Source organism: Ranitomeya variabilis, chromosome 3, assembly GCF_051348905.1.
Source record: "Ranitomeya variabilis isolate aRanVar5 chromosome 3, aRanVar5.hap1, whole genome shotgun sequence".
In the NCBI taxonomy this organism is placed as follows: domain Eukaryota; kingdom Metazoa; phylum Chordata; class Amphibia; order Anura; family Dendrobatidae; genus Ranitomeya; species Ranitomeya variabilis.
In genome coordinates this window covers 651,230,309-651,255,759 of record NC_135234.1, presented here as the reverse complement: position 1 = coordinate 651,255,759, position 25,451 = coordinate 651,230,309, and the positions used below count along the sequence as shown (strand labels likewise).

Here is a 25,451-nt window from a genome sequence, read left to right as displayed (position 1 = left end):
ATGTCACGAAAAAACAATCTCAGAATCGCTACGATCCGTTGAAGCGTTCCCGAGTTATTACCTCATAAAGGGACACTGGTCAGAATTGCAAAAAACGGCAAGGTCATTAAGGCCAAAATAGGCTGGGTCATGAAGGGGTTAATTGATAGTGTCCTCTCTAATAATCATTGCATAGCATGTCTTTTATTATACAGCATCCTAATTATTAAATAGTGTCCTTTCTTGTTATGCATAGTGCTTTCCCTTATTACATAGCATCCTCTCTTCTTAACTACAGCACTGTCCCTTATTACACAGCATGATTTGTTAAGTATAGCACCATCTCTTATTATAGTATCCTCTCTTATTAAATATAGTGCTGTCTTTTACTACACTTTGTGCTCTCTTACTATGTGTAGAACTATTCTTTAGTATATAGTGTTAGCCTGTGTTATGTATAGTAGCATAGTTTAATTTTAGTAATTTACCTGGATACTGCACTACACCTTAGACTTAGCTACACCATGTACTATACAGTCATCGTCCATCAAACATTCCTTGTGGCACATCACCATATCTCATAACTTCATCTCTCTGTGTCCATACATTTTGCTTCTAGCATTTGTGACTTAATGCTGTTCCCTGATGAACCTGACAAGGGGAAATGTTGGTTCCCCAACCTTTTAACTTTTATTTGGTGTTACAGGCTGTTGATTTATTAACAGTGTTTTTATGATAGATTTATTGGTCAGGATGATCATTGTCTATTGCTATTATTGTCTATTGATTACATATCAACTAATGGGTGGTATGAATCATTGATATTCTAGATGTATTTATTTATTTGTCTCGCTTAATGATTCTAGATGGAGAGTATTCAAGTTTTTCCCATCCCCATGACAGCACCATAGAGAGCGAGAAAGGATCTGCCCCAAGGTCAGGAAACTTACAGATTCAAAAGGCAGATCTTCTCTTCCCACTTCAGTGATTTCCTGTCCTTGGATGAAATCCTACAGTCCTTGGTGATGTCAGGGATAGTTGGGACTTACCCTATTCGCCGGTTGGGGGATGGATTTTGGAGTCTCGAGCAGTTGCAGAGGATCTTGGCAGAATGCCCAGCTGACATGGTGAGGCTTGCATGCTGCTGGGTGTCGTGTGATGAGCTGGCACAGGAGGATGCCGCGAAATCTCCCCTTCCTCTCCTGATGGCCGCGGTGATGATTTCCGGGCTAATTCGCATCACATGAGCGAAGGGGAGAAAATTGTGACCCGTTGCCGGAGCCTCTGACATGACTTCCGGGGGATGCGGCCTAGTGGTTGCAGCCATCGCAGTGGTGGGAGATTTGAAAAAGTAGCAGTAGGAAAGCGTCTCCAATGTTATAAGAGGTGAATACCCTATACCATTCCTCGGCTGCAGAATGGAAGAAGAAAGTCAAGCCAGGGATCCTATTGAGGAAGCAGCCCCTCTATGCATGGCAGTTCCTGCCTACTGGGGTGGGTGAGTCAATTAATCTTCAAAGGTCAGGGCTAATGCTGTATCCACTTGAATGCGTTTTATTACAAGAAAGACCTAGGAAAGTACAGAATAAAATAAAGAGTGGCCACTTTGTAAGGCCAAATTATTACCTTCATATGATAATTTTTTTGTCAACATTGTATTGAAAAAGCATTGGCAGAAGAATCCTCATCCCTTATGAAGAACCTGAAAGTGATAATTAAAACAGAGGTGAGAAATTCACTTAAAGGGAACCTGTCACCTGAATTTGGCGGGACCAGTTTTGGGTCATATGGGCGGGGTTTTCGGGTGTTTGATTCACCCTTTCTTTCCCGCTGGCTGCATGCTGGCCGCAATATTGGATTGAAGTTCATTCTCTGTCCTCCGGAGTACACGCCAGCGCAAGGCAATATTGCCTTGAATCAAACACCCGAAAACCCCGCCCATATGACCCAAAACTGGTCCCGCCAAATTCAGGTGATAGGTTCCCTTTAAGGGATTTAAGAGTAGGACCACTTATGTTCCTACTGAGAAGCAGGATGATTTGGGGGATACAAGTTTCAGAACTTGGATGATGTAGAATTAGAAAGATTTTATTCAAATGTTTCATCTTCATCCTCCTCCTCAGATAATAATGAAGGCTGTCCTAGCTTTCAGAAGATACGGATAAATGAGTAAAGGCGTGGTTAGGGCCACAATGAAAATTGAGGATGTTAAGGAGCCCAAAACCATACAGGATGTGATGTTTGTGGGTTTGGAGGTGAGAAAGCAGAAATGCTTTCCAGTGTATAAAAATGTGCCCTCCCTGATAAAGTGGGAGTGGAAGAAACCTGTAAAAAAGGATTAATTTCTAAAGGGGTTAAGAAAAAATACACCTTTGAATCCGATATTTGTGAGTGTTGAAAAAAGGCCCCCAAATGTAACTATTTTGCATGTATTCCGCAAATTGGTTTTGCCCTTTGATGCCAAAGGCCTCCTGAAAGATTCTTTGGCTAAAAAGGCAGAAAGTCTCCTCAAAAAGGCCTGGAAGTGTTTAAGCCAAACATTGCAGCAACATTCACAGCAAGATCTCTAATTGTATGGTTAAATCTGCTGCAATCTCAGATAAAAAATAAATGGTTGTGATCAGATTTTAGGTAGTTTTCCAACCATTCAACAATGTGGCGGACTTTTTGGCAGACACCTGTGCAGATGCAATAAGGCTTACGGCCCACTCGTCCTCTTTACCTAATGCCGCTCACCAGGATTTTTGCTTGAAAAATTCCTGATAGTTGGAAAGACAAGATTAGACTGCAGTCAGGCGGTAAAACACGTATCCAGTGTCCTAGCTTCCTTAGAGTGGCTGGAAAATGCTATAAAATCAAAAGTGATTCCGGAACAGAAACAAGTTTTTCTGGGAATCCTTCTGGATTCATGCGAACAGAGATCTTTTCCTCCAGAAGGAAAAGTAGACAAAATAACCAGAATTGTTTCTAGTCTAATCAGGAATCCAATAATCTTGATGAGGGGAACTATATCTTTCCTAGGGTCCCTGTCGTTGTGCATTCCGGCAGTTGCATGGACATGGGTTCATTACATAATGTTGCAGTGGGAGTTTCTGGAAGCAGAAAAAAGATGCATGGGACACCTAGACAAGAGAATTCAGATTTCGAAAACTGGGAAGTCCCAAGTTTGGTGGCTCTGCTGGGAGAATTTTTTACAGTTCACTGGGAAATCTTGAATCCATCAGTTATTACCACAGATGCACGTCTTTTCAGTTGGGGAGCATATCTGGAGGACACAGCCTTTCAGGGGCAGTGGTCACTAGCTCTGAGACAAGCATCCTCAAATCTGAAGGCACTTACAGCAGTCTGGTTGGCTCTGGTCGAACCCCTACATGGAGTAAAGGGTGAAACGTAGAAATTCTTTCAGACAAGAGAGCAGTGTTCTATATAGACAACAGGGGAGAGGAAAATCTGTCTCTATCAGCAGATTTTCCAAAGGGACAAGACTATCAAATCTGAACTGCCACCAGTTAAGTCAGGACGTATGGTCCCTGAACTCTGCAGTATTTCAGAAAATAGTCAATAAGAAGGTGTCAATTTTTTTTCCCTAAAGTCCAGTTAAGCTCCCTGTGAGGTGAATGCATTTCTCCACAAATGGCCTCAGGAGTTAGCTTAGGCCATCCTGTCAATCTCCCTCATCCCATCCCTCATTAGTTTTAAGGAAGATTCGGTCGGACCAAGCAGAAGTAATCTTGATAGCACTCTTTTGGCCCATGGTTCATTTGGTTAAGGCTAATGGCAATAGGGAATCCATGGGTTCTCCTGGAAATCCTATACCTTCTTTCCCAGGGTCCAGTCACATGCCTGGGGTTAAGAATTTCCATCTGAAGGTGTGGTGTTTGATCAGCAGCTCCTTGAATCAAAAGGATTCTCCAAAAATGTAGTTCCTACCCTGATACGGTGTAGGAAGAAAGTAACAACAACAAATTAGTTAATTGTCTGGAAGAGTTTCTTAAGTTTCTCCAATATAAATCCCTTTGTGAATAACCCAGTGCCATGGACTAGGATTTTGGAATTCTTGCAGAAAGGTCTGGACTTAGGACTGTCCATTAACACCCTTGACGTATAGATATCAGGCTTGGGCATTCTTTTTGACCAGAAAATTGTCAACTACCCGTGGTTAGTGAGGTTCATATGGTCAATGAGTAGGTCTATACCTGTGGTCCCGCCTCAGGTTTGGCCATGAGACCTTAATTTATTCTTAGATGCTCTAAATAGATCCACATTTCAGCTGTTAGCTGAAATACTGCTTAAAGTTCTAACCGTTAAAACTATCCTACTGGTGGCCTTTACATATAAAGCAACCACTTACAAATATTCCCTTGACAGAATAATCATTAGACAGGACCCAGCTTTTCTCCCTAAGGTGTCCTCAACCTTTCATAGGTCTCAACAAATCATATTACAGTTTTTTGTAATGATCCCCAGAATGAGAAGGAGGCTAGATTCCATTCTTTAGATGTAAGGTGTTTAATTCAATACTTAGAAAACACATCTGGGTGATGGAAAACTACTTCTCTTTTTGTTCTTTTTCAGGTTCAATAAAGACCAAGCGGCATCTAAAAGGACCCTGGCTAGATAGGTTAGATCAGAAATTTCATTAGCCTATTCTTGAGGCATACACCCCACTCTTGAAAATGTAAAAGCTCACTCTACAAGAGCAGTATCTACCTCGTGGGCAGAAAGAGTCAATACCTGTTCTGGAGAATCAAATTATTGGTAAGTAACTATAATTTTTGGAACTAATATGAAGGGGTTTGAATTGCATATGTACCCGTGACAGTGGTTTATCTTTATCTTCCTAGCCCTGACAACCCTTCCCCTGTTTTCATTTCTCTTTACTATACTTCTACATTTGTTATACCAGTGTGAGTTACATAGCAGGGAAATGATAGGGGTAGATCCAATTTTTTGACATACATCTGATTCAACATACGAGAATGTTTCTCATATATTTCTCATGGTGTATATCTTTTGACTTCATCTACTCTAAGTTTAGTAAACTTTTTATTGTAATATAACATAAAGGTTATGTTTAATAGCATATTGTCTTTGGATATTTATTGGACACAGGGTTTTCATTATAGCATGTACAGTAGCATTCTTTATTACACAGCAACTTCTCCTATTATATAGTGCCATCTTCGTTTCCATAGCACCATTCTTTATTACATAGGGTCTTCTGTTATCATGTATAGTTCCATACCTTATTACATAGTGTATTTTTTGTTATGTATAGTGCCATCCTATATAACATAGTGTCCTCTTATATTTAATATGGCATATGACATAACATCTCTTGTTGTGTATAATGTTGTCATTCCTTAGTATATAGTGTCTCTTCTTAGATATAGCACCGTCCCTTATAACAAAGAGTACCCTCTTGTTATGTATAATGCCATCCCATGTTACATAGTGCTTTCTCTTATTATGCATGAAGTCGTTCCTTAGTGTATAGTGTCTCTCTTGATAGGTAGAGAAGTCCCAATATTACATATCTTTCTGTCTTGTCATATATGGCACCAGCAGTTAATGCAAAATGTCCTCTTTTGTTACTTATAGTGTCCTCTTTTGTTACATAATATTATTTTTTATGTATAGTGCCATGTCTTAGTATATAGTGTCCTCCCTTGTTATCTATAGTGATTATGTCCTCTCTTGTTATGCATAATTCCATCCCTTGCTACTTAGTGTCCTCTCATTATGTATAAGACTGTTGCTTAGTATACAGTGTCCACTCTTCTTATGTATAGTGGCGTTCCAATATTAAATATTGTTCTTATTTGATATGAGACATTCCATTTTATGTATAGTGTCATCAACTTATTACATAGTGTCCTCTCTAGTTATATATAGTGTCATTACTTAAGGTACCTTCACACTAAGCGACTTAACAACGATAATGATAGCGATCCGTGACGTTGCAGCGTCCTGGATAGCGATATCGTTGTGTTTGACACGCAGCAGCGATCAGGATCCTGCTGTGACATCGTTGGTCGGAGCAGAAAGGCCAGAACTTTATTTCGTCGCTGGATCACCCACTGACATCGCTGGATCGGTGTGTGTGACACCGATCCAGCGATGTCTTCACTGGTAACCAGGGTAAACATCGGGTTACTAAGCGCAGGGCCGCGCTTAGTAACCCGATGTTTACCCTGGCTACCATTGTAAATGTAAAAAAAAAACAAACAGTACATACTTACATTCCGGTGTCTGTCCCCTCGCCGTCAGCTTCCCGCACTGACTGTGAGCGCCGGCCGGCCGTAAAGCACAGCGGTGACGTCACCGCTCTGCTTTACGGCCGGCCGGCGCTGAGACAGTGCAGGGAAGCTGAGGCTGGGGGACAGACACCGGAATGTAAGTATGTACTGTTTTTTTTTTTTACATTTAACACTGGTAACCAGGGTAAACATCGGGTTACTAAGCGTGGCCCTGCGCTTAGTAACCTGATGTTTACCCTGGTTACCCGATGACTTCGGCATCGTTGGTCGCTGGAGAGCTGTCTGTGTGACAGCTCTCCAGTGACCACACAGCGACGAAACAGCGATGCTGCAGCGATCGGCATCGTTGTCTATATCGCTGCAGCGTCGCTTAATGTGACGGTACCTTTAGTGTAAACTGTCTCACTTGTTATTTATAGCACCATCCTGTTACATAGTGTCCTCTCTTGGTATGTATAGTGCCATCCGTTGATATAGTGTCATCGTATTATCTGTAGTGCCATTCCTTAGTGTAGAATGTCCTCTACTTTATGTTAAGAGCCATCACTTAGTTCATACTATCCTCTCTTGTTATGTATAGTGCAGTCCCCTATTACATAGCACTCTTTATTATTATGTATAGTGCTGTTCCTTAGTTTACAGTGTCCTGTGCTGTTCTGTTATTACCTTGTGTCCTCCCTTGTTATGAATATCGCCACACTTAATACATAGTGTCATCTCTTGTTATGTATAGAGCAGGCTTTTCTCTTCTTATGTATTGTGTTATTTCTTAATATATAGTGCCCTCACTTGTTATGTATAGCACCATCTCATTATTACATATCATCCTCTTATTATGTTCAGTGCAATCACTTATTACATAGTGTTCTATCTTATTAATTATAGTGCTGTCCCTTATTACATAAAATGCTTGTATAGAGCTGTTCCTTAGTATACAGTGTCCTGAATTGTGATGTATAATGCCATCCTTTTATTACTTATCATCCTCTCTTTTCTGTATAGCGTTATCCCATTATATATTCTCCTCTCTTGCTATTTATAATGCTGTCCATGAAAGAAAAAAAATGGCATGGAGCTCCTTTCACCCCATCTTCTGTCAGCTGCAAAATATGCAACGCAGCACCTGTGTGTTCATAACATTATTATTATTATACATTTTTATAGCGCCATTTATTCCATGGCGCTTTACATGTGAAATACGGGGCAAATATAGACAAATACATTAAACATGAGCAAAAAACAAGGCACAGGGGAACATAAGGAGGGAGGACCCTGCCCGCGAGGGCTCACAGTCTGCAGGGGATGGGTGATGATACACTAGGAGAGGGTAGAGCTGGTTGTGCGGCAGTTCAGTAGGTTCAGGATCACTGCAGGCTGTAGGCTTATCGGAAGAGGTGAGTCTTCAGGTTCTTTTTGAAGGTTTCTATGGTAGGCGAGAGTCTGATGTGTTGGGGTAGAGAGTTCCAGAGTATGGGGGAAGCATGGGAGAAGTCTTGGATGCGGATGACCTATAGCATGATACCCGCCCATTGTCATGTTACTAGCGGGTCCACAGAATGTAAACTGTCAGGGGCCCTGCAACCCTTAATCTAACCCTGCCCCCACAGTATGGTAACAGCTGCTGTCTCACCATAGCATTCTTGGTTATGGCATTTTGTTGGGGAAGCGGGATAATGTTTAAACTTAAACTCTTAATTACATATTATGTACATTTATGTTATATGTCGAGTCCCTGCCTTTGATGCGCACTCACACACTGAGCCCAAATCTTTCCATATGATAGCTGATTTAACATGTGTCTAGAGGGGGGCGTGTAATTTCACGCACCCATCTGTGTGCCCATGATGTGATTGTAGGGTGCCAATAGGTTGCCATGACAGCCAGGGGTCTGCTTAAGACCTCTGTGCTTGTCATGATTATTCTCCTATGAAAACCAACATTTAGCTGGCATTCATAGGAGATCGTGATTTTCTCTACACAAGCAATCAGAGAATCACAGCTTCAAGTCCCCTAAGAAGACTATTAAAAACTAGATGGTGGCCCGATTCTAATGCATCGGGTATTCTAGAATATGTATGTAGTTTATTTATGAAGTTTTCAGAATAATGCAATTTATGCAAAGGATTCGGCCGGCCGGCCACGACCAATTAGCGAAGCGTGGTTCAAATTCCGCGCCAATTCGCGGACGGATGGCGACTGTCGTTGATTGTTTGTGGCCGGGCGTGACCAATCAGTGAAGCCAGGGCTGGCTCCAGGTTTTTGAGGGCCCTGGGCAAAAGAGTCTCAGTGGGCCCCCCTCTTTAACACATACCACGATTCATGATGCACAGATACAGCAGAGAAATATAGCACATCCAAGTAGTGTATAGCACAGCCACGTAGTATATTGTACAGCCACGTTGTATATAGCACAGCCCACGTAGTAAATAGCACAGCCACGTAGTATATTGCCCAGCCACGTAGTATATTGCCCAGCCATGTAGTATATAGCACAGACACATAGTATATAGCACAGACACGTAGTATATTGCCCAGCCACGTAGTATATTGCCCAGCCACATAGTATATAGCACAGACACGTAGTATATTGCCCAGCCACGTAATATATTGCACATCCACATAGTATATTGCACAGCCACTTAGTATATAACACAGAGACGTAATATATAACACTGCCTATGCAGTATATAACCCAGGCCACGTAATATAGAGCACAGCAATGTAGTATATTGCCCAGCCACGTAATATATACCACAGCCACGTAGTATATAGCACAGCCCACATACTATATAGCACAGAGATGTAGTATATAACACAGCCCACGCAGTATCTAACACAGCCCATGTAGTATATAGCAATGTGGGCACCATATCCCTGTTAAAAAAAATAATTAAAATAAAAAATAGTTATATACTCTCCTTCCGTCAGCGCCTGGATCCAGCCCAGGTGTTTAACGATGCTCCTCATGATGCTCCGGTCCCAAGAGGGCATTGCGGTCTCGCGAGATGATGACGTGCGGTCTCACGAGAGTGCTACATCATCATCTCGTGAGACCGCAATGCATGGATCGGACCATCTGGGCTGGATCCGGGGGCCGACAGAAGGTGAGTATATAATGATTTTTTATTTTTTTTAACATTAGATCTTTTTACTATTGATGCTGCATAGGCAGCATCAATAGTAAAAAGTTGGTCACACAGGGTTAATAGCAGCATTAACGGAGTGTGTTACACCGCGGCATAACGCGGTCCGTTAACGCTGCCATTAACCCTGTGTGAGCGCTGACTGGAGGGGAGTATGGAGCGGGCACTGACGGCAGAGGAGTAGGGAGCGGCCATTTTGCGGCCGCACTGTGCCCATCGCTGATTGGTCGTGGCCGTTTGACCACGACCAATCAGCGATTTGGGATTTCCGTGACAGACAGACAGACAGAGAGATAGACAGACAGAAAGACAGACAGAAAGACAGACGGAAGTGACCCTTAGACAATTATATAGTAGATAGTTAAAAGTAAACAAAAAGTTTTAAAAAATATGAAAAAAAAAAAATAAAAAACAAAAGTTCAAATCACCTTCCTTTTTGTCCCATTAACCCCTTACCGACATCAGGTCCCTCCCCCTGATGTGGGCTCCGGCGGTGAATCCACATCTTTCCGGACACATATCAGCTGTTTTGAACAGCTGACATGTGCCCGCAATAGCCGCAGGTGGAATCGCGATCCACCCATGGCTATTAACTAGTTAAATGCTGGTGTCAAACTCTGACAACGGCATTTAAATCGCGCTTCCAGCCTTCGGGACGGAAATACGCACACCGGTGAAACACGGTGTGTTGGCATGATAACCTGAGGTCTGCTGGAGACCTCTATGGTTGTCAATGCAGGCTTTCTGTAAGCGCCACTCAGTGGTAGGCGTTCATAACAAGTCAGTAAATCTGCTATATAGAGGCGATCTGAACATCGCCTCTATGTAGCAGAGCTGATCAGGCTATGGCAGCTTCTAGGCTCCTTTGGAGACTATTGAAGCATGCCAAAAGTAAAAAAAAAAGTTTTTAAAAATATAAACAAATAAAAAATATAAAAGTTCAAATCACCCCCCTTTCGCCCCATTCAAAATAAAACAATCAAAATAAAATCAAACATCCACATATTTGGTATCGCCGCATTCAGATTGTCCGATCTATCAATAAAAAAGGAATAGCCTGATCACTAAACAGCATAGCAATCAAGTCAAAGTCAAAACGCCAAAATTACGTTTTTTTTTATCGCTGCGACATTGCATTAAAATGCAATAACAGGCGATCAAAAGATCGTATCTCCACCAAAATGGTATGATTAAAAACATCAGCTCAACATGCAAAAAATAAGCTTTCACCTAACCCAAGATCACGAAAAATAGAGACGCAATGGATATCGGAAAATGGCGTAATTTTTTTTAAAACAAAGTTTGGAATTTTTTTACACCACTTAGATAAAAAAAGAACCTAGACATATTTGGTGTCTATGAACTCATAATGACCTGGAGAATCATAATGGCAGGTCAGTTTGAGCATTTAGTAAACCTAGTAAAAAAAAAATAAAAAAAACTTTTTTCCTGTTTTCTAGTACACTACATGGTAAAACCAATGGTATTGTTCAAAAGTACAAATATCAAAATATAAAGTAAATTAATCCGATTGGTAAATGGGTAACGAGAAAAAAAATCAAAACTCCAGAATTACGTTCATTGCCACCGCAGCATTGCAACAAAATGCAATAAGTGGAAATTAAAACATCAAATCTTACCCAAAATGATATCAAGAAAAATGTCAGCTCATGGCACAAAAAAATAAGCCCTCACACAGCTCCATTTACCAAAAGTTTAAAGCCCTACAGATTTCGGAAAATGTTGACATAAGCAAGTTTTTTTGCTTTGCTTTGTTTTTTTTTTTCCTTACAAATTTCAGATTTTTTTTCACCACTTAAATAAAAAAAAAACAAAAAACATACATGTTTGGTTTTGGCATAATCATACCAACCTGGAGAATCATATTGCCAGGTCAGTTTTACCTTTTAGTGGACATGGTAAACAAACCCCCCCCCCAAAAAAAAAAAAGAAATTGTGGAATTGCACTTTCTTGCAATTTCAATGCACTTGGAATTTTTTCCCTGCTTTCCAGTGCATCACATGATAAAATGAATGGTGTCATTCAAAAGTCCAACTCGACAAGACAAGCCCTCATATGGCTATGTGGACAGAAAAATAAAAAAGTTATATATAGTTTTTTCAAAGTCTCACCTCCTATAATTGTTGCACATAATGATCTGAAATATCCTTCAAGAAATGTATTCTTTTGGTTGTGTTTAAAGGTGGCTCAAAGACGGCCCTTGAACACTTAGAATTTGAGTAGTTTTAATGTAGAACAGCAATAAGGGCCCCATCGCTCCTTGATGCTCTCTCCAATTTACTTGTAATTTGTAAAATTAAACATGATAGAAGATGCACGGCCAAATACATAGGGATTCACTCATCCCTAGCAGCAAAGTATCAAACTTTACATAAATGTGGATTTATGTTTGCTATTTAGGCCTCCCACAGGTTTAGTTACTTTTGTCTGAAAAAATGGCATCTTCAAATTGCAGGGAAAAGGGGAATGTGGTTGATTGGAGGGACAACATGCAGTATTACCGCTTCTAAGCTGCTGTTGAATCAGTGTTGAATGCACTGTACAGAATTGCAACCAACATGTACCAGTGCTACCGTCGCAGTCAACAAAGTACTTCTGGTAGACAGCGATAATCCTGACAAGGCAACAATCTCACATGATGAGTAAGGTTAAGAGTCTGTCTGGTCAATGGAAGAGTATCAAGAAGAATACTAAACGGCAAACCAAAAAATACAAGAATCCAACGAGAGGGGATTCCTTAATAAACTTGATGATTTGTTTGATGTCGCTCATGCTGATGCCATGAAAGTTATAAAACTTTAGGAAGACCATGACTTCTTGCTTGCTCAAAGAGAAAAAGATCATTGGAAGTATGAGACCATTAGACAGAAAACTGGCCAAGGTCAAGGAAAGAAGATTTATGAGAGAATTACAGGCAGATAAAAAAGGAAACTAAGCTAGTTCAGCAGTCCACAGCATGGGCTGAACTTTGCAGTAGTAGTAGCAGTTACAGCGACACTTCCGACAATGATAGTGATGAGGGTGAAGGGCATTTTAGTTCCAAGAAATGTAAGTCGATAAGATCTGTCAACATTGTGACTCCATAAGATGCTGCAGCTCTAGACAGAACTAATACCAGTGATAGAAAAGCAAACTACATGCTTGCTGCTGCTAAGGGTATGTGCACACGTCCGGATTTCTTGCAGAAATTTCCTGAAGAAAACCGGAAATTTTCTGCAAGAAATCCGCATTTTTTTTTTTGCGTTTTTTTTCAGTTTTTTTCGCGCTTTTTTTAGCATTCTGCAAGCGTAATTAGCTTGCAGAATGCTAAAGTTTTCCAAGCGATCTGTAGCATCACTTGGAAAACTGACTGACAGGTTGGTCACACTTGTCAAACATACTGTTTGACAAGTGTGACCAACTTTTTACTATAGACGCAGCTTATGCAGCATCTATAGTAAAAGATAGAATGTTTAAAAATAATAAAAAAAATAAAAAAAATGGTTATACTCACCCAGACATCTCCTCAGCGGCGTCCGTTCCTCTTCCTATAGCTGCTGTGCGCGCAGGACCTTCCATGACGTCGCGGTCATGTGAGCGGTCACGTGAGCGGTCACATGACCGCTCACGACCAATCACAAGACAGTGACGTCATCGGCAGGTCCCTCACCGCACAGCAGCTATAGGAACCAAAGCGGCAGCATGCAGCGGTGAGGCGGGAAGACATTGAGGGTGAGTATAGGACTATTTTTTATTTTAATTCTTTTTTTTTTACCAATTATATGGTGCCCAGTGCGTGGAGGAGAGTCTCCTCTCCTCCACCCTGGGTACCAACCGCACATAATCTGCTTACTTCCCGCATGGTGTGCACAGCCCCGTGCGGGAAGTAAGCAGATCAATGGACTCCTAGGTGTGCGGAATCCTCGCAATTCCGCATTTTTAATTAACATGTTGCTTTTTTTCCGCGACATTTGCATAAAAAATGCGGAATACACTGTAAATAATAGGAGGCATATGTTAGCGTTTTTTTCGCGTTTTTATCACGTTTTTATAGCGAAAAAACGCGAAAAAAACGCTAAAAATCCTGAACGTGTGCACATGGCCTCACTCTTAAGGCCATGATCCAGACAGTCTTAAGTTGAATAAGGAATCTATTAGACAGTCTCGTCGCATCGAGAGATTACAGCAAATATTATCAAAGCTTCCACTGACTGTACTGTGAGACAGGAAAAGGTTTGCAAGCCAGATCTGTAATGAAACTGCTTAGAGATACCTAACAGCACAGGAGCAGCACAAGCTATGGCTGTATTCGAAGGACTGTGAAGGATTGGCAGCTCTTGGATAAAGTGAAGTCTATGTCATTTGTCACTGGTACAAAGGCTGGTGCGCGAGTTCTCTTGCGAATGAAACTGCAGAAAGAACTACTGAGTTTGCCATGTAGGCACCACATTCACAAGCTAATTATTGCAAGTGTGTTTGATAAATTGTAACTGGCATCAACATGTCCAAATACGACAGATTTTAAGTTGCCTGCAATCAACTGGATAAAATCAAGTTTTGGGCTGGAATGGAAGTTTACATAGTTTTAACTGAGCTAGGTCCACTTAAGGAGTGTCTAGTTGAATTTTGCACCAACCAGCTTGCACAAAGCCATTGATAAGATGATTACAAGGAATTGGTAACACTGGTGTAATGGTAGTCGTGGAACCAATGTGTCGTGGTCCATGAAGAACGTGAAGGGGCATGATTAGTTGAGCACCTGACTCTTCACTAGAGCCCCTGATGGTGGGTTTGGGCTTGGTTCCCAATGGACACCAGGTGCTACTACAGGACAGATCTCGGGCTCATGGCAGCTGACCCCCAAGGGACAGGTAGTTAGAACGGTCCAGTAGGAGAGTATAACTGATATAGGCAGGCACTGCTGGAACACAGGAAGCACAGATGCTGGCGGGTATGGCTGGTGTACAGATAAGCACTGGCAGGTGCGGACTGGTACAGCTGGTAAACAGATAGGCACTGGCAGGTGCAGGCTGGTATGGCTGGTATACAAATAAGAACTATAGGTGTGGGCTAGGATACGGATGGACACACCAGGTACAGGCTGGTATACAGATGTACACTGGCAGGTGCAGTCTGGTATACAGATGATATGCAGACAGGCAGACACGTACTAACTATACGTGTTTCTCAGGCACCTCCATTCAGGTAGGGGTGCCTTAAATAATAAGTGTCTCCCAGTCAGTGGCTGAAGACACTTTAGGACAGTGTGTGCGGCCCCTTTAAGAAGGAGGGAGTGTGCTTGCGCCCTAAGCACAGTACCTGGGGATCTATGCATCATGCGCAGACTCCAGACAGCGGCCGGAGAAGCAGGAGGAGGAAGTGTGGGATGAGGGCCGTGGCAGTGAGTGACTTGTTATCCCTGCTCGGGGAGGAGAGAGGCATGCAGGGATGCAGGCGCTAGAACTGGAACTCCTATTCCTTGGTTCACCAGCAAACCTAGATGTACAGATCAATACTCCCGGAGCCTACCATTGGGCCTGATGGATGGATGAAGTGATATATGCTCTGAAGATCTTCACGTTTCCTCACCAATTTTGTTTAACTTTAACAGAGTTAAAAAATCTCTGTCAACTTTGCACTACCTCTGTCAGATCCCAGCCATATTGCCGCCAAATGACTTGACATTACTGCAAGAACTCAGAGCATAGAAAGGAATCAACGCACCTGTTGCTGAGGCAGCAATAAAGACATTCAACACAAACCTGTAGTACCTCAGGTTATGGTAGGTCTGGCTTTTTTGACAGTGAGGTTACAACTGCAGAAAAGTTTGAGATGGTACTGGCTCTGCGGAAGGCCTTGTGTCCCACAAGAAGCTTCATCATTTCATGTCATCAAACACAAAAAAGACTGTCTGTTGCACTGGAAATAAACCAATATTTTCTTCATCAAAATCCTTGTCTGTGGCACACTAATGCAATTTACATTGATGCATCCTCAAAAGTTGCCTGATAGAAAATCGTGAAAGATGCTGCCCAACGCTCTATTGCACTCATGAGCACATTCAATTGTTCCCTGAGCACTCAAGAAGAACAGAACCAGTTTATTCTCCAGTGTGTGCAGAAGCATCGCCATGAATATCCTGAACCAAATAAGGCGCGTTTCATTAAAATAAGGGAAATCGTTAAACCGTAAAATTGTACATTTACTTTGCTGCAAGACATTTATTACAAATAATTGTTAGTTTTGTGATGTTTAAGCAACCAGTAAACAATGTTATTATTATTATTATTATTATTATTATTATTTATTGTTATAGCGCCATTTATTCCATGGCGCTTTACATGTGAGGAGGGGTATACATAATAAAAACAAGTACAATAACCTTAAACAATACAAGTCATAACTGGTACAGGAGGAGTGAGGACCCTGCCCGCGAGGGCTCACAATCTACAAGGGATGGGTGAGAATACAGTAGGTGAGGATAGAGCTGGTCATGCAGCGGTTTAGTCGATCGGTGGTTACTGCAGGTTGTAGGCTTGTTGCAACTTTATGAAATTTTGTGTTTGTTACAATCACACTAAAGGGAATTATTACCAAAGGTGAGACCTAAAAATTATCAATAATATTTTTTGACTGTCACCCTATTATATATACGTTGTAATTTTGGTGTAGACCACAGGTCTAGGCAGGTAAACTTTAAGTTGGCCTGTGTGCAGAAAACTTCAGTTGTTCTCATGGACTTACAGGCAACAACAGAACTGTGTGCACAATCACAAAAGACTAAGAGGGATAATTTTTGGGCAGTTTTATTAATTTTGAAAAGCATGACATCAAAAGTCTGTAGTATGTAACTGATTTTGTATACACTATTTATGTACTCTGCAAGTTGGCCTTATGCATCATTAACCCAGGTAACAGCCAGACTCTCAAAATGAGTCAGGAAAATAGTTCATCATTAAAAACTTACATTTACTGCCCAAAACTTTACAGACAAGAGCAGGAAACTTTTAAGAGCGATTGTAATGGGATCTGAATAATTGTTATCATATTTATCACTTAAACAGATATTGGTGTGGTAGGTAAGTATATTTAACAGGGTAATTATATTCTGATTTAACTTGCAACTATGCCTACTTCCTATTGTTGTAAATGTTTCCTATCAATAAATATACATTCAGGCAGGAAACTATGTTGACCATATCAATCAAATAATCAATCACATTGCAACTTTTTTTTTCATCTGCGCTTTGGGCCACAATGACAGATTTTTTTAAATTTGTTTTGATAAATCCATCCAATAATATTAAAATTGAATACAATTTTATCAGTATAAGCATGGGGAAAATATTTAACCCTTAAAGATACAGACTATTTCCTGTTTTTTCCTCTTAAAAAAGGTCATTTTTTTTTTATTTTCCATACCCATAATCTTATAATGGCTTTATTTTTGCTGGATGTGTTGTAGTTTTGAATGAAACCAACTTTACTTTAACATATAATTTACCAAAACCTAAAAAAGAATCAAAGTGTGACAAATTGGTGAAAAAAACTATTTCACTGTTGTTTTTAGGATATTTTACAATGTTCATTATATTGTAAAAATGACATGACAACATGATTCTACAGGTCTGTATGATAATGACAACACCATATGCATAGTTTTTTTACTATTATAGTGGCTGGAAAAAATTCTGAACTTTCCATTGATTAACCTGTATAAGTGCTTACTTTTTGTTTGGCGAGCTGTAGTAAATTGCACCATTTTGAGTTACATTTCATGTTTTGATTAGGGTTGAGCGAAACGGGTCGTTCATTTTCAAAAGTCGCCGACTTTTGGCTAAGTCGGCGTCTCATGAAACCCGATCCGACCCCTGTGCTTGTCGGCCATGCAGTACGCGACTTTCGCGCCAAAGTCGCGTTTCAATGACGCGAAAAGCGCCATTTCTCAGCCAATGAAGGTGAACGCAGAGTGTGGGCAGCGTGATGACATAGGTCCTGGTCCCCACCATCTTAGAGAAGGGCATTGCAGTGATTGGCTTGCTGTCTGCGGCGTCACAGGGGCTATAAAGGGGCGTTCCCGCCGACCGCCATCTCACTGCTGCTGATCTGAGCTTAGGGAGAGGTTGCTGCCGCTTCGTCAGAAGCAGGGATAGCGTTAGGCAGGGTCCACTAACCACCAAACCGCTTGTGCTGTAGCGATTTCCACTGTCCAACACCACCTTCGGTGTGCAGGGACAGTGGAAGCTACATTTTTTTTTTTTCTCTCAGCGCTGTAGCTCATTGGGCTGCCCTAGAAGGCTCCGTGATAGCTGTATTGCTGTGTGTACGCCACTGTGGAAACCAACTGCTTTTTTCAAAGCACATATCCTCTTGTTCCTTCCTTTCTGCACAGCTATCTTTTTTGTTTGTCCACACTTTTTATTTAATTTGTGCATCAGTCCACTCCTATTGCTGCCTGCCATACCTGGCTGAGATTACTGCAGGGAGATAGTAATTGTAGGACAGTCCCTGTTTTTTTTTTGTTTTTTTTTGTGGGAGATTAAGATTTGCATTTCTGCTAGAGTGCCATCCGTGTGTGTGCCATCCCTGTGTGCACCATCTCTCACTCAGTGGGCCATAGAAAGCCTATTTATTTTTTTGCTTGATTTGGGTTCTAAAATCTACCTGAAAAAAAAACACTACATCAATCAGTGGGAGATTAATATTGTCCTCAGGGCTTGTGTGCCACTCCTGATCCTGACTCCTGTGCGCGCCATCTCTCACTCAGTGGGCCATAGAAAGCCTATTTATTTTTTTGCTTGATTTGGGTTCTAAAATCTACCTGAAAAAAAAAACACTACATCAATCAGTGGGAGATTAATATTGCTCTTTCTGCTTGTGTGCCACTCCTGACTCCTGTGTGTGCCATCTCTCACTCAGTGGGCCATAGAAAGCCTATTTATATTTTATTATTTGGTTTCTAAAGTCTCCCTGAAAAAGAAAAAAAAAATAAAACAGTGGGAGATTAATATTGTCCTCAGGGCTTGTGTGCCACTCCTGATCCTGACTCCTGTGAGCGCCATCTCTCACTCAGTGGGCCATAGAAAGCCTATTTTTTTTTTTTGCTTGATTTGGGTTCTAAAATCTAACTGAAAAAAAAATCACTACATCCATCAGTGGGAGAGTAATACTGTCCTCAGGGCTTGTGTGCCACTCCTGATCCTGACTACTGTGCGCGCCATCTCTCACTCAGTGGGCCATAGAAAGCCTATTTATTTTTTTGCTTGATTTGGGTTCTAAAATCTACCTGAAAAAAAAAACACTACATCCATCAGTGGGAGATTAATACTGTCCTCAGGGCTTGTGTGCCACTCCTGATCCTGACTCCTGTGCGCGCCATCTCTCACTCAGTGGGCCATAGAAAGCCTATTTATTTTTTTGCTTGATTTGGGTTCTAAAATCTAACTGAAAAAAAAAATCACTACATCCATCAGTGGGAGATTAATACTGTCCTCAGGGCTTGTGTGCCACTCCTGATCCTGACTCCTGTGAGCGCCATCTCTCACTCAGTGGGCCATAGAAAGCCTATTTATTTTTTTGCTTGATTTGGGTTCTAAAATCTACCTGAAAAAAAAAACACTACATCCATCAGTGGGAGATTAATACTGTCCTCAGGGCTTGTGTGCCACTCCTGATCCTGACTCCTGTGCGCGCCATCTCTCACTCAGTGGGCCATAGAAAGCCTATTTATTTTTTTGCTTGATTTGGGTTCTAAAATCTACCTGAAAAAAAAAACACTACATCCATCAGTGGGAGATTAATACTGTCCTCAGGGCTTGTGTGCCACTCCTGATCCTGACTCCTGTGAGCGCCATCTCTCACTCAGTGGGCCATAGAAAGCCTATTTATTTTTTTGCTTGATTTGGGTTCTAAAATCTACCTGAACAAAAAAAACACTACATCCATCAGTGGGAGATTAATACTGTCCTCAGGGCTTGTTTGCCACTCCTGATCCTGACTCCTGTGAGCGCCATCTCTCACTCAGTGGGCCATAGAAAGCCTATTTATTTTTTTGCTTGATTTGGGTTCTAAAATCTACCTGAACAAAAAAAACACTACATCCATCAGTGGGAGATTAATACTGTCCTCAGGGCTTGTTTGCCACTCCTGATCCTGACTCCTGTGAGCGCCATCTCTCACTCAGTGGGCCATAGAAAACCTATTTTTTTTTTTGCTTGATTTGCGTTCTAAAATCTAACTGAAAAAAAAAACACTACATCCATCAGTGGGAGATTAATACTGTCCTCAGGGCTTGTTTGCCACTCCTGATCCTGACTCCTGTGAGCGCCATCTCTCACTCAGTGGGCCATAGAAAGCCTATTTATTTTTTTGCTTGATTTGGGTTCTAAAATCTAACTGAAAAAAAAAATCACTACATCCATCAGTGGGAGATTAATACTGTCCTCAGGGCTTGTGTGCCACTCCTGATCCTGACTCCTGTGAGCGCCATCTCTCACTCAGTGGGCCATAGAAAGCCTATTTATTTTTTTGCTTGATTTGGGTTCTAAAATCTAACTGAAAAAAAAAAATCACTACATCCATCAGTGGGAGATTAATACTGTCCTCAGGGCTTGTGTGCCACTCCTGATCCTGACTCCTGTGAGCGCCATCTCTCACTCAGTGGGCCATAGAAAGCCTATTTATTTTTTTGCTTGATTTGGGTTCTAAAATCTACCTGAAAAAAAAAACACTACATCCATCAGTGGGAGATTAATACTGTCCTCAGGGCTTGTGTGCCACTCCTGATCCTGACTCCTGTGAGCGCCATCTCTCACTCAGTGGGCCATAGAAAGCCTATTTATTTTTTTGCTTGATTTGGGTTCTAAAATCTAACTGAAAAAAAAAATCACTACATCCATCAGTGGGAGATTAATACTGCCCTCAGGGCTTGTGTGCCACTCCTGATCCTGACTCCTGTGAGCGCCATCTCTCACTCAGTGGGCCATAGAAAGCCTATTTATTTTTTTGCTTGATTTGGGTTCTAAAATCTACCTGAAAAAAAAAATCACTACATCCATCAGTGGGAGATTAATACTGTCCTCAGGGCTTGTGTGCCACTCCTGATCCTGACTCCTGTGTGTGCCATCTCTCACTCAGTGGGCACTGGGCCATAGAAAGCTTTTTTTTTATTATTATTATTTGGTTTCTAAATTGTCCCTGAAAAAAACAATTTATCTTATTTGGTTTCTAAAGTCTCCCTGAGGGAAAAAAAAAAAAAAGGTGGGAGATTAATATTGACATTTGTGCTTGAGTGACAGTCCTGCGTGTGTGGCATCTCTGTGATTTTGTGCCACAGAAAACAGAGTGTGTAACATTGTGCCTGATTTTCCTTGTGGTCTCACCAACCTGTTAAGGGATATTGAAATCATACTGAAGTTATAGCTTACCGTGTAAGTTGTTTGACAGCAACAAATAAAGTTACTTTGGTTAAGTTTTTAAAACAATGAGGAAGTCTGGTGCAAGAGGTCGTGGCCGTGGGCGTTCATTGTCAGCTGGTAATGATGGTAGTGGTAGTGGAGCATCAGGTGGTCGTGGGGATAAAAATATTCCACGTAAGTCTGGAGCTGTGGAGCCAGTTTCGTCGTCTGGCTACACAAGGCCTCGAACGCTCTCTTTTCTGGGAGTAGGAAAACCGCTTTTAAAGGCGGAGCAGCAACAGCAAGTTTTGGCTTACATTGCAGACTCAGCCTCTAGCTCTTTTGCCTCCTCTTCTGAAACTGGTAAATGTAAAAGCAGCGCGTCGCTTGTGGATGTCCACGGTCAGGGACAAGTCGCTTCCTTGTCCTCTACAGCAAAAACTACAACAAGAGAGAAGGATGCAGCAGGCGACACAACGGGTTACTCTATGGAGCTCTTTACACATACCGTCCCTGGCTTACAAAGTGAAACACTTAACAGGCCATGCCCATTACAAGTTGATTCTGACATGGAGTGCACTGATGCACAGCCACAGCCAGAGTACTATGCTGCTCCTTTGACTCAGACCACCACATTGCCCTCTCAGGGTACTGATCCACAATCAGACCCTGATGAGACTATGTTGCCCCGCCACGAACGCTATACCACCGACCGACACAGTGACACAGACGAAGTTGCACACGAGCTCGAAGAGGAGTTAATAGATGACCCAGTTATTGACCCCGATTGGCAGCCATTGGGGGAACAGGGTGCAGGCGGCAGTAGTTCAGAAGCGGAGGTGGAGGAGGGGCCGCAGCAGGCATCAACATCGCAACAGGTTCCATCTGCCGGGCCCGTATCTGGCCCAAAACGCGTGTCAAAGCCAAAACCTGTTGGAGGACAGCGTGGCCATCCGGTTAAAGCTCAGTCTGCAATACCTGAAAAGGGATCCGATGCTAGGAAGAGTGCAGTCTGGCATTTTTTTAAACAACATCCAATTGATCAGCGCAAAGTCATCTGTCAAAAATGTTCAACTAGCTTAAGCAGAGGTCAGAATCTGAAATGTCTCAATACTAGTTGCATGCATAGACACTTAACCACCATGCATTTTCAAGCCTGGACTAACTACCAAACGTCCCTTAAGGTTGTAGCACCCTCGGCCAATGAAGCTAGTCAGCAACGCAACATCCCTTCCGTCACTGTAAGGCCACCATTTTCCGCACCACCGGCAGTATCTGTGCAGGTTTCTTTGCCAGCCAAAAGCACTCAGGGTCAGGGAATCACCAGTTTTGTAGGAGGAAATATTGCATCTAGGTCACCGGCGGAAACAATACCATCTCCAACCGTCTCGCAGTCTGCCATGTCCACCGGCACACCCGCAAGTTCCACGATCTCCATCTCTCCAGTTCAGCTCACACTACATGAGACTCTGGTTAGAAAAAGGAAGTACTTATCCTCGCATCCGCGTACACAGGGTTTTAACGCCCACATAGCTAGACTAATATCGTTAGAGATGATGCCCTACCGGTTAGTTGAAAGCGAAGCTTTCAAAGCCCTGATGGAGTACGCTGAACCACGATACGAGCTACCCAGTCGACACTTTTTTTCCAGAAAAGCCATCCCGGCCCTGCACCAGCATGTTAAACAGCGCATCGTCCATGCACTCAGGCAATCTGTGAGTACAAAGGTGCACCTGACTACAGATGCATGGACCAGTAGGCATGGCCAGGGACGTTATGTGTCCATCACGGCACACTGGGTGAATGTGGTGGATGCAGGGTCCTCAGGGGACATCAATTTCGGGACAGTTGTGCCTAGCCCACGGTCTAGGAAACAGTTGGCTGTAGGCGTTCGCACCACCTCCTCCTCCTCCTCCTCGTCCTCCTGCAGAAGCTACAGCTCTTCCACAGACCACAGTCGGCCAACCACTCCATCGGCAGATGACACTGTTGCACACCAGTTGTCCCATTATGGGCCAGCTACTGCCAAGCGTCAGCAGGCTGTATTGGCTATGAAGTGTTTGGGCGACAACAGACACACCGCGGAAGTTCTGTCCGAGTTCTTGCAACAAGAAACGCAGTCGTGGCTGGGCACAGTAGATCTTGAGGCAGGCAAGGTAGTGAGTGATAACGGAAGGAATTTCATGGCTGCCATCTCCCTTTCCCAACTGAAACACATTCCTTGCCTGGCTCACACCTTAAACCTGGTGGTGCAGTGCTTATTGAAAACTTATCCTGGGTTCTCCGACCTGCTCCTCAAAGTGCGTGGACTTTGCTCACATATCCGACGTTCGCCTGTACACTCCAGCCGTATGCAGACCTATCAGCGGTCTTTGAACCTTCCCCAGCATCGCCTAATCATAGACGTTGCAACAAGGTGGAACTCAACACTGCACATGCTTCAGAGACTGTGCCAACAGAGGCGGGCTGTTATGTTTTTGTGGGAGGATACACATACACGGGCAGGCAGTAGGATGGCAGACATGGAGTTGTCTGGTGTGCAGTGGTCCAAGATACAAGACATGTGTCAAGTCCTTCAGTGTTTTGAGGAATGCACACGGCTGGTTAGTGCAGACAACGCCGTAATAAGCATGAGCATCCCCCTAATGCGTCTGCTGATGCAAAGTTTGACGCACATAAAGGAGCAGGCGTCTGCACCAGAGGAAGAGGAAAGCCTTGATGACAGTCAGCCATTGTCTGGTCAGGGCAGTGTACAGGACGAGGTAGCGGGCGAAGAGGAGGTGGAGGACGAGGAGGATGATGGGGATGAGTATATTTTTAATGCGGAAGCTTTCCCGGGGGCACTGGAAATTGGTTGCGTGGCAAGGCCGGGTTCTGGTTTTTTGAGGGACACAAGTGACGTAGATTTGCCTGAAACTGCCCCTCAACCAATCACAACCGGAAATTTGACAACTGGAACTTTGGCCCACATGACGGATTATGCCTTACGTATCCTAAAAAGGGACACACGCATAACGAAAATGATGAACGATGACGATTACTGGTTGGCCTGCCTCCTTGATCCACGCTATAAAGGCAAATTGCAAAATATTATGCCACATGAGAACTTGGAACTAATATTAGCAACCAAACAATCAACTCTTGTTGACCGTTTGCTTCAGGCATTCCCAGCACACAGCACACGTGATCGTTATCACACGAGCTCCAGGGGGCAGCAGATTAGTAGTGTTAGGGGTGCACACATCAGAAGTGGCGTTGGACAAAGGGGTTTTCTGACCAGGTTGTGGAGTGATTTTGCTATGACCGCAGACAGGACAGGTACTGCTGCATCAATTGAAAGTGACAGGAGACAACATTTGTCCAGTATGGTTACTAACTATTTTTCATCCCTTATCGATGTTCTCCCTCAACCGTCATTCCCATTTGATTACTGGGCCTCAAAATTAGACACCTGGCCAGAATTGGCAGAATATGCATTGCAGGAGCTTGCTTGCCCGGCAGCAAGTGTCCTATCAGAAAGAGTATTCAGTGCTGCAGGTTCAATATTAACCGAAAAAAGGACTCGTCTGGCTACCCAAAATGTTGACGATCTAACATTCATTAAAATGAACCACAACTGGATTTCAAAATCTTTTGCCCCACCTTGCCCGGCCGACACCTAGCTTTCCTATGAAAAGCTCTTGCCTGTGGACTACTGTGAATTACTTTTCTAATGTCTAATTTTCTGCAGCTGATTGTCCGGCATATGACATGTTTACACCTCCCTAAATGGCCAAACTCCCCACACGGGGCCGTGGTATCGCGACTTGGCGCAAGCACCCGTGAGACAGCTGTTTGCCTGAAGAGGTGGGTGTGCTCGCTTTTGGTCGACGGCATTGGTACTGGGTCCCTCATAGTACAATAAAGTGTCTCTGGCGGTGGTGGTGCGCACCCAACGTCAGACACACTGTTGTAACATGAGGGGCCCTGGGCCTGTACCGCCGGCCACAAGAGAGTTCACCCACCCCCAGGTCAAACATTGCTCTACCACTTCCACAGTTATCTCTCACACTTCCACCAATGTTTAGTCTATGCGCTGACATCCTTCCATACCTGCCACTGACAATACCATTGTGTTGACATGTATGATGGTACATAACATAGTCAGGGGCAGTGTCCTCTATTTACCACAGTAAATACTTTGCGCTAAATTAGTAGGTCTGAAACAACGCAGAGGATCCCACCCCTGAACCTAATGATTGCACCCTTTAGTGTCTTTGTTTTAATGCGAGACATTCACATTTATTTGTTGTTTTTTGACTACTAACTGGCAGACACTCATTACAATCGGCCTCCGTTGACCACACCACTGCTGCCCGTGTACCCCTGGAACCTATTTTACAGTGCCTACAGCCAGCCCATTTTATCATGTTAGGCCTTCGAAGCCTGTCTGCGGTCCTTCCTTCCACTAGGCCTCCACTGACCAGACCACTGCTGCCCGTGTACCCCTGGAACCAATTTTAAAGTGCCTACAGCCAGCCCATTTTATTGTGTTAGGCCTCCGAAGCCTGTCTGCGGTCCCTCCTTCCACTAGGCCTCCACTGACCAGACCACTGCTGCCCGTGTACCCCTGGAACCTATTTTAAAGTGCCTACAGCCAGCCCATTTTATTATGTTAGGCCTTCGAAGCCTG

The 25,451-nt window shown here is 42.9% G+C and overlaps 1 protein-coding gene and 1 long non-coding RNA gene across 2 annotated transcripts in view; one reads left to right on the top strand and one right to left on the bottom strand.

The window, feature by feature from the left end:
- The window catches only part of GLI1 (GLI family zinc finger 1), a 232,099-nt gene that overhangs the window by 119,255 nt on the left and 87,393 nt on the right, over window positions 1-25,451 (bottom strand). The window lies entirely within an intron of this gene.
- LOC143818461 (uncharacterized) overlaps window positions 1-25,451 on the top strand; it is a 73,756-nt gene that overhangs the window by 25,531 nt on the left and 22,774 nt on the right. Inside the window, exon 2 of the long non-coding RNA XR_013224561.1 lies at window positions 4,555-4,737. This is a non-coding gene — a long non-coding RNA (uncharacterized LOC143818461). The remainder of the gene's footprint in view (window positions 1-4,554; window positions 4,738-25,451) is intronic.